The sequence below is a fragment of the Solea solea genome, chromosome 11 (genome assembly GCF_958295425.1).
Source record: "Solea solea chromosome 11, fSolSol10.1, whole genome shotgun sequence".
Lineage (NCBI taxonomy): Eukaryota > Metazoa > Chordata > Actinopteri > Pleuronectiformes > Soleidae > Solea > Solea solea.
Genome location: NC_081144.1, coordinates 28,132,161 through 28,146,181, shown reverse-complemented (window position 1 = coordinate 28,146,181; position 14,021 = coordinate 28,132,161).

The following is a 14,021-nucleotide window of genomic DNA, read 5'->3' as shown; positions in this document are numbered from 1 at the left end:
TTGAAATTGATATGATGATTTATTATGTCTCCTATTGTGTTTGAAATGTGAATTATTATGTGAGACCTAATAATTAGGGGCTGGTGTGTAAGAGACATACAGGCTGAAGATGAGCAGCACGGTGTGTTAGAGAGTGTGTGTGTGTTGCAGAGGGCGTGGTTCACCTGGGAGTGGGCGTGTGCACGGTGCGGAAGTGTGTGTGCGTAAAGGTGGGCACTCACCGGTGACGCAGAGAGAGAGAGAGAGAGAGTCAGGGTTGGGAGTAGCCGTAATTGAAAAACTGAATGCCTACTTTTCAAGTAAAACAGGTCAGAGACAACCTGCTTCAGATCTAGGCCCCTCTTTCTCAGCATTTCTGTTATTGCTGCATATATGCAGCAATAATGACATATATGACAATGATGACATATATGTCCTCTCCCCTTGTATGTGTTTCAAGTGGTGTTACATCCAGCAGGTCCTCACAGAGCTCCTTCCTATCTTTGTGAAAAAATCTCACATACACCAAAAGCTGGGCATTATCAGTAACATCTGTAGATTCATCAATGGCCAAAGATTTGCATGGTGCACTCTGAATAGCTGCATCAAGCTGTGCCAGTACATAATCTGCTAATATTTCTGATTTTCTGGTTGCTGTTGAAGCTGACATCAGGATTTGTTTGATTTTTTTCACACATCTCATCTTTTTTTTCCCCTCAAATAATGTCCCAGCACTAAATGTTTTTTTTTACGTTGCCCCAAAATCCTCGATACCTTCAGTGAACATTCGTTTGCACGTTGCTGGGCTGTAAATGTATGGGTGATGAGTCGGGTAGACCTGTCATACTGGGCTTGCAGTACGGTTATTTTGCACGCCAGGAAGAAAAGGGACACGCCACGATGAAAACGCCACCGCTTATGGGGGACGTCTCAAGAACCACGCGTCTGACTGGGCTGGCTGGGGTCGGACACTCAGACACCAGAACCGGCCCTGCCGGGCGTGTACTCTTTGAGTTTCTGCCAAAAACCTGCTCAGAAACCGGGCCTTTTGGCTGGATCCGCCCCTTCCCGGACCGGTCCTGCGGCGGCACTGTTAGACCCCCGGTCCCGAGTTTGTGGGGGCGACCGGTTGTCATTTATTCACAGAAAACCCAATGAGCGTTGGTTTTCATCCCAATACCCCTCGGGGTTGCTACGGACCGATCCGCATGTGCTGAAAGGGAGCAGAAGTTCCAAAATTAGATAAACATTGCTTGATCTCTGACCCCTCATCTCATCACTGATCAATTCGTCATCGAAAAGGCTGAGAGCCAGAGAACCCGAGAACCAGGGCCATGTGAGCAGTGGCTGTCGCCCAGATGAGGATCTCGGGCTGGGGGCAGAGAGCATGAATAATCTAGCCCAGTCTCCTCTGCCCTAACCTTAACCTCTCGCTCCCTCTTGCCTGAACCTAACCCTATCCTGCTCCACCGACAGACCTGGAGAACTCTTTCGTCCCCCTGGCCGTCAGACTGTACTACAGCTCTCAGTGACGGCAGGAGGCACAATGGACAGGGGACAAATCCTTTGGCACTACCTCCTGGACTCACTGTCATTGCCATGTCTGATTACCTCTGCTACATGCTGCGACTGTGACTGTGACTTTCACTTTCACTCACTCACTCATTTCAGTTCATTCATGTTTGCAGCCTATTTTAATTGTACACAGTCCTCCATCCCCGTCTGTGGTTCTTCTCACATTTGTACTAACACCTTTGCTTCTACTGTCACTCTACATGTTCAATATAGTTTATATTGTATAAAATGTTTTTTTACTTCTGCGGTCACTTTATAGTTTTAATATAGTTTATTGTAATTGAACTATACATTTTGTTTCTAGTCACTTTCTATTTTTCATATAGTTTTTGTACAGACGTTTAGCACGGGTTAACTTAACCCCGTTAAATATATTTATGTTCGATACAAACGTCCAATTCCTCTGCACATGTTTTGACTTTCAGAGTTTAACTCCTGCTCATTTCTAGGTTCTCTGTACATATTTAAATTCCATGCAAACGTTTAATTCCTCTGCAAAATGTTTAATTCCTCTGCAAAATGTTTAATGTTGCTTCACATGTTTTGTTTAATTTCTTTGATTTCTCTGTACACATTTCAATTGACATTTATCTCAGATCAATTTCAGCGTAGGGTTACTGTGTTACAAGGTAACTCTAATGTATGTTTAATGCAGGTTCAATGTATGTCACTGCCCCTGGGTTAGGGCTAGGGCTAGGGCTAGGGTCAGCCTTAACCCAGCCCAGGGGTCAGACACCACCTATACCACCATCAGAGGGGCACGATGACGTCACTGCTAATCCGAGAGTCTTCATAAACATCCTCTTCAGGCTCTCCACAACCCGAACGACTGCTGAAAAAAGAATTTCCAGCTCATGCAGCTCATGCATCGTCATTACGGTTTGTTTAAAGGAAAATTATTTCTATGGCTTACTCTGTTTGGGGGTTTGAGGGGTGTGAAATGCAGATTTTGTTACTCCTTATGGCTTTACTGAGGCCTTTTTATGGCACAACTGCATGTAACATTTGACATCTGGGTAGAATTGAGCATGTGATCATAGTTTTTGTCCACTAGAGGGCCTTCAAGGATCATTTTCAGCACCAGAGCTCAATCTATGGCTTGGTTTGCTTCTCCTGCCTGTGTGTGTTTTGCCCTGACCCTAAAGTCATTTCACTGGGTCTTTAAAGACAATTTTTTTCCTGACAGACTATCCATGTCTCATTTTTCTAACCCTAACCACATTGTTGTACAGCCCTAAGCCTAAGGTCAGTGTTTACCTGCTGATTATTTCCCCTAAATCTAACCCTAAATTTTAATTACTGTTTAGATGTATATGTGTGTGCACATACGTACTGTAGGTGAGTGGGCCCATGCCTGCCCCCCGGTGGCCACTGACGGGGACTGCGGCCAGGAGAGCCACTTAGGATTGGGCTGTGTGGGAACCTGCTCCGGACCGCTCCGCATGTGCTGAAAGAGAGCAGAAGTTCCAAAATTAGATGAACATTGCTTCACCTCTGACCCCACGTCTCGTCACTGATCAATTCGTCATTAAAAAGGACACAAATTGACACATGTGACTACCTATACCTCCGGGTTCTCCGGCTTCCTCCCACAGTCCAAAAACATGCAATGTGGGGATAGGTAAATTGGACACTCTAAATTGACCATAGGAGTGAGTGTGAGAGTGAATGGTTGTTTGTCTCTATCTGTGTGGCCCTGCGATGGACTGGCGAACTGTCCAGGGTGTACCCCGCCTATCGCCCGATGTAGCTGAGATTGGCACAGCACCCCTCCCGACCCTCTGGTTGAGGATAAAAGTGGTAGATGATGACTGACTGATGACTACCTATACTGTTATATGTACATGTGCACATACATACTGTACGTGAGTGGGCCCACGCCTGCCCCCCGGTGGCCGCTGACGGGGACTGCGGCCAGGAGAGGCAATAAGGATTGGGGTGTGCGAAGTTGCTCCAGACCGCTCTGACACAAATTGACACATGTATATAACAGTATATAGGTATATACTGTTATATGAATATATATATATATATATATATATATATATATACATATATGTATGTATGTATGTATGTATGTACATATATATACGTACATACATACATCTATATATAAATACATATACAATAACTGTGCGACTTTAATATAAATCTAAAATTCTAAGGTAAAATAAATTACAAACCGTCAGGTCAAAACGTTTACATTAAATACAAAGTAACATGTCAACCACAAATCTATGGATCACACCAAGCATCTAATGACAGACACGTCTGAGACAGCGGATCATTTTGTCAGGACAGGCTGAGGTAACGCTGCTCTGCCCCGGGCACTGTGAGTACCGAGCGTCCTCGGAGGCGGAGCCGATCACCTCCAACAACGTACCGCGCTGAAATCAGCCAACCACTCAGCAGCGCCCCCAACGCACACAGCCACATCAGGTAATCAGTCAGGATCCTGATTTTGTGAATAAAGTGCGGGTCCTCCATCGTATAATTAAAGCTGCTTACCATTTGAAAAATGTTTCGGGGATTGACCCACCCCCAACGAACAGTAATATTGTAAGACAGTGAGACCACACCCTGTAGACACTAGACGAAACGTCATCACTCTGTATATTCTGCTCTTTGATTGAATTAATCAACTAGGTTCAAACCTCATCAGTGGGGACAGTCCCACCACTCTGAAGTGTAAACATTGTCTTGTTTGAAGTGTGTCTCAGTGCAGGAAGTAGACAAGTCAAGGTGGCTCAATTGTCATGTGAAAAGACCCCATGGTGAGTAAAAGGTCCCCAGAAGGAAATAGCCTTCCTGAGTAAATCACAATGGATATGTAAATGTGAAGTGTCTGTATTCTGGTGGGATATCTTGGATATAAGGGACAGAGCTCCCAGTGACCAGGGAGTTGGACTGCTTAACAGAAGCTCCCACACATCAACTGTGTGTCATACAACTTCCTGGCTGTATTTTTCTACCACTGGACATTTCAATAAACTGGTATGTTTAACCCTTCATTTCTAATATTGCCTTGTTGAGACTTTTGTTCTAAATAGTTAAGAATCTGTTATTGAAGATTTATTTAGTCTAGTTATATGGTGAGATTTAACACTCATACCCTCCACCTCTGAGTTGAATAGAAAAGATTGAGTATCATGTCCTGTAAACTGTTGTGTTACATTTCTGACCTCTGAATACTTCAACCCAGGTGTCTCGGCTATTCTTCCATGTTCAACAAGGGCTATACCCTTCACCTCTGAGTTGAATAGAAAAGATTGAGTATTATGTCCTGTAAACTGTTGAGTTACATTTATGACCTCTGAATACTTCAACCTAGGCATTAGGGCTAATCTTCTATGTGGAAAAAGGTCACTGAGTGGTTTTGATAATATAAACCATCCCTGAACTAGACCAGTGTCAGATTTCTTGACAATAGGATTGAATTCTTAAAGGGTTTACATTTTAAATGATTGGTTAACTTTAATTCCCACAATATTTAAAAGTAAAGTTAATTGTTGTTTAAATGGAGTCAGATTGAATAAATATTTACTATACTTTACTTTACTTTGGAAAACCTCTTGCTAACGCCGGAAAGACAGAATACTTCTTGGGGAGAGATTGTTACTTGGCGGTAGATATTTCCTCCCCTACAGTTTGGTGACCCTGACGTGATCTCGCGATTGCAGCAAGCAAAAGGCGAGCAAAGTCAACTCCGGCGGATCGAACAATGAGGTGTGATTTCCTCTGTGTCTTCCTACAGCTTCTGTGGTGAGTACAAACTTACAGCTCTCATAAAGATTAAGGGAAAGTTTAAATACACATAACATATAGACACATAGTATAGAACGGATCGACATATCCACTGATAGATCGGAGACCGTACAAATCCGATGGGGGGAAAGGTATCAACACACAACTCACTAGGACAGGGATGTTCGAGTGTAGAGATAGATGAGCAATTAATGGACTCAGTTGGTTTGCAAGTCTATGAGACGTTAGTTCGTCTGCACAAACGTGGCGTAAGTTTGCAATGGAAAAACAGTGAAATTCTTCACTGGTATTCAACAAAAGGTGTCACACTACAATCTAAAAATAAATTTCACGATCTCCCTGTAGCGATTATGTATTTGCTTAGACGCAATGATTTAAACTCGATAGCTGAGGGAGAACGTACTTTGGAGAACATCCAAAGTTTAGAAAGACTGCGAGTTAAAAAACCTGAGAGCACAAATTGATGCATTCCAGTATGATAAAGTCAATTGGGCAAGACAAACCAAAACAATGGATGCAGAAATTAAGCGATTGAAACAAAAACTAAACTCAGGAAAGCGCTACACTTCCCAACTGGAAGATTACTGTGGTGAGGCTGGCTTTCCAGTAGCAGCTATTAAAGAGGCTGCCATTAGCTTTAAAAGCCTAGACAACCAAAATCAGGAGGACAGTGAAGATGAGAACATAACTCTCATTACCAGGTGCCCTGTAACTCAGGATGACACTAACAATGAGATAAGACCTACAACCTCCACACTCATGGAGGCTGAATATAGCCCCCAGTGCGTCTCTCAATTAAAACACCAAAGCCAAAATCGAATGGACACTCGTCTCAAAACAGGCGCGATTCCCAGAAAATCTGTTAAAATATCTGTTGTAAAAACAGTAAGAGACGCAAATAATGATGTCACTACCATTACCCGAGCATTATCATGTGATGAAACGTCAAAACACAGAGAAGTAATCGGCATCATGCCTCGCCGCGGCCCGTTTCAAACTTACTGGGACAAACTAATGCTTCAGGCTTCTGTGTACAATCTGGAGCCCCGAGATGTGTGGCAAATAGTCTTGCTTACCATTCCAGAAGAGCTACACTCTAAAATCCCTCAAGAACTCCGATCTGGAACAATTCTTGAGAGACAGCTCGGAGAATCTATTGACGACATTTACAGTCGTATAAAAGAAGTCTTAATTCAGATGAGAGGACCACCACAGGCCGAGTGGCACAGAATCCTCAAAATTAACCAATCAAATACTGAAACCTTTGAGGCGTTTGCAGAGCGTATGTGGGTAACCTTTAGAGAATACAGTGGGGCAGAGGATTGCAACCGTAACCATGAAATCCTCTTACAAATGCTGCGCAATAATGCTGGACCACACATTCAGAATGCGTTAGCTATGGGCGGAGACCCACCTCATAACACATTCAATGCATTCGTTGAATGGGCCACAAAAATAGAGCAGAGATCAAAAACCCTAAAAATGCACACCGTAGCCGCAACTCAATGGGTAGCTGAGGGAGACAATAATGTCATCATTTGTGACTATTGTCATCGTCCGGGCCATAAAAGAGAACGTTGTTTCAAATTACATGGTGCCCCACAGTCAAAATTCAAATTTGGGAAAGCAACTGGTAAATCTCTGCAAGATCATTCAAAAACTAATAGCATGAGAGACACAGAAACTACTTACATTAGGGACACAGATGTGAGTGGCCTTTTCGCAGACATCCTAGCTGCTCTCGAACAAATAAAGGAACAAAAATAGGGACGCGTGGCCTCCATTGGGAGCATTGTTTCCAGCGGTAACCGTGTAAAAGTAAAATCTAATCTTGGAGGCCGATTAGTAGACATTTTGATTGACACCGGTGCCGCTTGCTCCTGCACAAACATCCCACTACCCCTGACAAATGAGACCATTCAAATCAAGGGAATAGGTGACACTTTAATGACAGCGATCCTTACAAAACCAGTCCGACTTGATTTAGGTGTGATAGTGTTAACAGAGCCGTTCTGGTATTTACCTGTTAACAGCGAGGGTACAGTCTTAGGGATGGACATAATGGAAAAGCATGGCTTTGTCATCCACTGTTTAGAAAAACAGATTGAGGTTATCACAGACAAATCTTCCAAGAAAAAATCTGTCAGAAACTGTGAAAGCATTATGTCCATCACCACCCATGACCCAGTACAACAGCTCATCAATAAACACAGTGATGCATGGGCCAATCATGATCATGATTGTGGCATCATTGATTTTGAAGTGAGTATTGAGGGAACCCCGCCTCGACCACAAAAACAATTCAAAATCAAACCAGAAGCAGAAGCCGCTGTACTTGACATTGTTAAAGAGCTTGAAGTTACAGGGATAGTCAGACAATGTAGTTCAGCTGCCAACTCCCCATGTTTGCCAGTACCGAAGGCATCTGGAAACTGGAGACTTTGTATTGATTATCAACACTTAAACAAAGCTCTTCCAAAAGCGACACCTATTGTAGCCAACCCAGCAACAATACTGACTAAATTACCTGAGAATGCAGCTTTGTTTTCTGTCTTTGACATCAACAATGGGTTCTGGTCTATCAAGGTTAATCCAAAAGACCAGCGGAAACTTGCCTTCACTTTTAACCACACCCAGTTCACCTGGCAACGGATGCCACAGGGCCTACACATCAGTCCGGGTGCGTTTCACAAAGCCGTATCAGACATTCTTAGTCCACATGCCAACACAGGGGAAGTAGTAAGCTACGTGGACGACATTCTGATTAAACAACAATTCTGGTGGCCAGCAATGACTGAAGATGTTGACAGCTGGTGTGCCTCTGGCCTTGTGTGTGCTGCCTACAATCAAGGGAAACCTGGCCACACTAAATTGTGCAGACCTAATCCACCCAAAGGTCTGGGGGAAGCACTACAGATGGATTTCATTGGTCCACTTCCCAGTGCCAAGGGGGGGTATTGCTATTGTCTCGTCATAATTGACAAAGTCTCAAAGTGGGTTGATGCCATCCCCACTCGCAACAACACGGCAAGAACAGTAGCACAGGTTAGCGAACCAAATCATCCCCCTGTTTGGACCACCTCTTCAAATCACATCTGACCAAGGCAGCCATTTCAAAGGTCAGGTAATGAAAGACATGTGCAACATGTTGAACATCAAACCACGATCTAATGTTTTTACGAGTAAATCGTACAATCAAAGAAAACATTGCAAAACAAAGAACACAGCACAAGAACCAATGGATTGACGCATTACCCACAGTTGGTGGGTAAGTTGGTATCACATGACCCAGTGTAAATTGTTTAAAGGTACACTTAATCAATAATCATATCTGCTTTTCTTTGCTCTTTGGATCTCCATAGATGGGTCATGTCGGAAAAAATGAAAGATATCAATTATTCATAACTGTTGTCTTCCTAAATGATGTATGCTGATAATGAATGTATTGGATGTATTGGGTTCTTTGTCACTTTTCCACTTATTCACCCAGAACAGATTTATCCAAATTCCACCACCATACGCTCAATAGGCAGTGTGGTGAAGAATCAGGTGATTAAATGGGACCACATCATGGGGTATATGACATTAAGAAACACTGAGACCTTGTTTACTTCCCGCACATGTTGTCATGAAACTTCCAGCTATGCACTTGTAACACCCTGAAGCCTTTCTCACAGAATGATTCCAAGCTCATCAGCGTCCAGTCTCTACATGGATACTCGGACGCCATTCAGGTGCCACATACACAGTGGCGTGTTACCAATGAAATGAACTCTTTTCCTATGAGGGTTTGACCTGTCCAGCAAATCACAGTTTCTGCCTGGAAGTTACTGAGGACTTTTCCATGGGTCAAATCAACATTTTTCGGCAGAGTACCAAAAAGTACCCCTGGACTTAGACATCTCTCCCTGGTGGGAGGACAATTTCTGTGGAGGAGGCACCCAGGTACAGGCCAACCTGGCCAAGAAGACAGTGGAAATGCTGTCCAGCTCATCTACACACTCTGCCCTGGTACTCAGCCCCCTGCAACTGCCAGATCTGCAAAGACTGAAATGATGGAATTATGGGTGTGGTTATGAACTGTCAATTTTCTGTTTGACCCCTATCGTTTTGTTCCACATGCCTCTCAGGGGCCAAAGGGGGGAAACTGTAAGACAGTGAGACCACACCCTGTAGACACTAGACGAAACGTCATCACTCTGTATATTCTGCTCTTTGATTGAATTAATCAACTAGGTTCAAACCTCATCAGTGGGGACAGTCCCACCACTCTGAAGTGTAAACATTGTCTTGTTTGAAGTGTGTCTCAGTGCAGGAAGTAGACAAGTCAAGGTGGCTCAATTGTCATGTGAAAAGACCCCATGGTGAGTAAAAGGTCCCCAGAAGGAAATAGCCTTCCTGAGTAAATCACAATGGATATGTAAATGTGAAGTGTCTGTATTCTGGTGGGATATCTTGGATATAAGGGACAGAGCTCCCAGTGACCAGGGAGTTGGACTGCTTAACAGAAGCTCCCACACATCAACTGTGTGTCATACAACTTCCTGGCTGTATTTTTCTACCACTGGACATTTCAATAAACTGGTATGTTTAACCCTTCATTTCTAATATTGCCTTGTTGAGACTTTTGTTCTAAATAGTTAAGAATCTGTTATTGAAGATTTATTTAGTCTAGTTATATGGTGAGATTTAACACTCATACCCTCCACCTCTGAGTTGAATAGAAAAGATTGAGTATCATGTCCTGTAAACTGTTGTGTTACATTTCTGACCTCTGAATACTTCAACCCAGGTGTCTCGGCTATTCTTCCATGTTCAACAAGGGCTATACCCTTCACCTCTGAGTTGAATAGAAAAGATTGAGTATTATGTCCTGTAAACTGTTGAGTTACATTTATGACCTCTGAATACTTCAACCTAGGCATTAGGGCTAATCTTCTATGTGGAAAAAGGTCACTGAGTGGTTTTAATAATATAAACCATCCCTGAACTAGACCAGTGTCAGATTTCTTGACAATAGGATTGAATTCTTAAAGGGTTTACATTTTAAATGATTGGTTAACTTTAATTCCCACAATATTTAAAAGTAAAGTTAATTGTTGTTTAAATGGAGTCAGATTGAATAAATATTTACTATACTTTACTTTACTTTGGAAAACCTCTTGCTAACGCCGGAAAGACAGAATACTTCTTGGGGAGAGATTGTTACTTGGCGGTAGATATTTCCTCCCCTACAATATGACCCTTACTTTGGCTATCAAGCTGCCTTCCCGAATGATGACACAATGTGGCGCATAGAGGGAAATGCAACAAGTTGGCAAAATACATCCATTGCCATATTAAAGGGACACTATGAAAAATTAATGGAAGATGACATAAAAAATCCAGCAGCATTTCCTGATCAGGACTGAAGAGGACCCCTCCAGATCGCATGGTCCTGGGCACAGAGTAACCTGGGGAGAAGACTGCGGCCTGAAACCCTGCAGCAGGGCAGTGATTTTAAAGGGGACATATTATGCAAAATCAACTTTTTAATCATTTTAATACTTATATTTGAGACTCTGGAGGCCCAACCAGTCGCCAAAGTGTGGAAAAAGAATACTCAGTCCTTTTTTCATGGTCCCCCTTAGTGTAAGTATAGGCGATAAAACACGCAATGTTGAATTCCCTTCGTGGCTGCACAGTGGAGCACAGTGTTTTACACAAACTTCCAGCCTCAGAGGATTTGTGTGTCCAGTGGATACATTTTATATATGAAGCTAATGTGCCGGATAAAGTATGCAAACGTGTGTTCGCACCACTTCGCATCAGACTGCGGCCAGCGGTCACCGTATTTAGTCAGCGACCGTATTTCACCGACGTACAAACACACACATTTTTAAGAAAAGGTCAAATAGAGGTCATAACTGACCATTCTGACACGTCCTAATTAAAAATATTTGTTCAGTACGTCCTCCATGACCGGAGAACAGACTCAGTCTGATACAGTCACATACAGCGGCAGTTTATGCAGCGATCAGCGGTGGCGATCAGCGGTGCTGTCCCTAAGTGTTATTACCGGATTTACAGTTTGGCAGTGTTCGGCTTGATCCTTGTGTCGGACGTCTCTTCCTGTGACGGCACTCTCGCTGTTTTCCGCGCACGCTGCCATGTTGATATTGTCAGAGAACTAGTGGAGGGAGGGGGAGAGGAATGAGGGGAGGGAACAGGAGCTGAGCGAGTGAGCGCAGTAAAAAGGACAAATCAGAAACCCCCTGGAAGAAGTGGGTGTGTGTTTGCCTGTGTCTCATTTGCATATAAAGGGACCATGCACAAAACTGAGCGTTCTGAAAGGGGTGGTTTGGCAGGGTTATTGAACTGCTATGGTGCTTCATCCTTATGGTATTTTGACCAAAGGATGTCACAGAAATGTTCATTAGGACACCAGGGAACTATTTTAACTTGGAGAAATAGGGTATAATATGTCCCCTTTAACAAGTGAACTGCCCACAGTACCTGCAGTTGTGGTCCCAGCCCCCACAGCTGCAGCTCAGGTCCCACTGTCTGGCTCTGCAGTTGCAGTATCAGCCCCTGCAGCTGCAGCAGCTCAAGTATTTCCTGTGGCTGCAGACTCAGCCCCTGCAGCTACAGGAGCATCAGCCTCAACCATTAGAGCACAGGTTCACAGGGCGCTAGACACCCTCTCCCTACTATCTTCATAATTAATTAATTAAATAATTTATCTTTATTAATCCCCTTAGGGGAAATTATTCTCTGCATTTGACCCATCCTAGTATTAGGAGCAGTGGGCTGCCACACTGAGTAGCACCCGGAGAGCAATGGGGGTTGGGTACCTTGCTCAGGGGTACCCCAGCCCTTTCGACCTGGTGGCGACCTTCCGGTTACAAGCCAAGTTCCCTTTCCACTTGGCCACAGGCTGCCAAGTGGTCACGCGTGCTGCTGCTCCCCACGTGACCACCAGGGCGTCCATAGCCACAATCACTGACCCCAGCCACGAATAGAGCCCACAGCAGTCTGAAAGGGAGACCAACACCCACACCCCCAACCCCGCTCCCTGCCCCTTCTACTCACCTGTTGTAGTGCCTCCTGTTTCCACGATGACGACATCATCGTCTGCTCCTCCTCCTGCTGCATCTGTAACTCTGACACCAGCACAGAGACGGAGAGCCGAGAGGGTCTGGATAATGAAACTAGGCACTTTAATTCCACATGGTCTTAATGAGGCCTAGTTTTGGTGCTGCATAGGACTGGATGGAGCGTGCACGAATACCTTCCCTAAACCTAATGTAATACGGACGAAAAAAGAGGATCAATTTATGAAAACTAAAATTAAGGATTTTAAGACGATAAACTCATACAAAAACAAAATTTTGAATTAGAATTTAGTTACAAACCTCTGTGGAAACAGAATTTAGGTTACTCCAATAAAGTTTTTTTGAAGAATATCCTTGAAAAGACTGCCTGTTGTGTTGCTGGTGCGAGGACAGCTGGTCTGCAGCACCTGGCTCCTGTGTGGCTGCAGCAGTCTCACTGAGGGGCGTGTCCGTGGCTCCTGCAGTATATAGGGAGAGCTCTGCCTCTCTGGAGCTCACTCCTTTCACAGATTATGAAGGGGAAAACTGTCTCTCGTTTGAAGTGATTTATTTAAAGGTGACAATCGAATGCTGGTATAGCACATATATGTTAGTTATGGAGGTCTACTTACATATATTAACTTGTTTTCATGGTTAAAAACCTCCCAGTCGCTGTAAACGAGCCGATCAAAATATCTCCTCACTGACGCTCTCGTCAGCCGCGCTGTTTCAGACCAAAATCACACCCCCAGAACGTGGACTGTGTTGTGATTGGCCAGCCAACGAGAGCTTTCCCACTGTCCTGTGAATGGCCAGGTACCTGGAAGTGACGTAATTGGTAGGCCAGCTCCCAGATACACAGCTCCCCCTCTGGCACGGTGGATGCTCTGCATCTCAGCAGCTACAACGAGAGTAGTTCTTCTTCTTCTGCGGTCGAATGTACGCAACCGGATGTGCCCGGACTAGTGCCCGCACCAGGAGGCGCGGCGGTGGTGAGAGGAGTGGTGAGGATTTCTGATGACATCATCAGCATAGGGAAGTGCCGATCCGCTTAGCAGAGCCCAGGAAAACAATACAACACTATTTTCTCAGCAGTGGCTGAACTGTTTGTTCTGAAACTTTAGGGTTTCATAAACGAGGTAATGCCGCAGATACACACACAAACGCAGTGTTAATTGCAGCTTCCGGTCTGTCGCCTTTAACAGAACGCGTTTACACTGAGCCGAAAAACCGCCTGAAGAAGACCTTGACTTGGTCGAAACGTTGCGGGTTGATGACACGCACACACACACATTTTTTTTCCTTTTCTCTATTTTCTTTATTAATATATATAACTACCTAACAATAAATACTACGTAATAAATAATTGATATGTTTCTAATAAATAAATTACATTAAATAAACATTACTTCATATGCTCTTAGCAGGAAACCGGTGGATTGCCTTCTCCGGGTAGGGAATGACTCCTTGCCCCAGGTGAAGGAGTTCAAGTATCTCGGGGTCTTGTTCACGAGTGAGGGGACGAGGGAGCCGGAGATGGGCCGGAGAATCGGAGCGGCTGGTGCGGTACTGCATTCGCTTTACCGCACGGTTGTGACGAAAAGGGAGCTGAGCCGGAAGGCAAAGCTC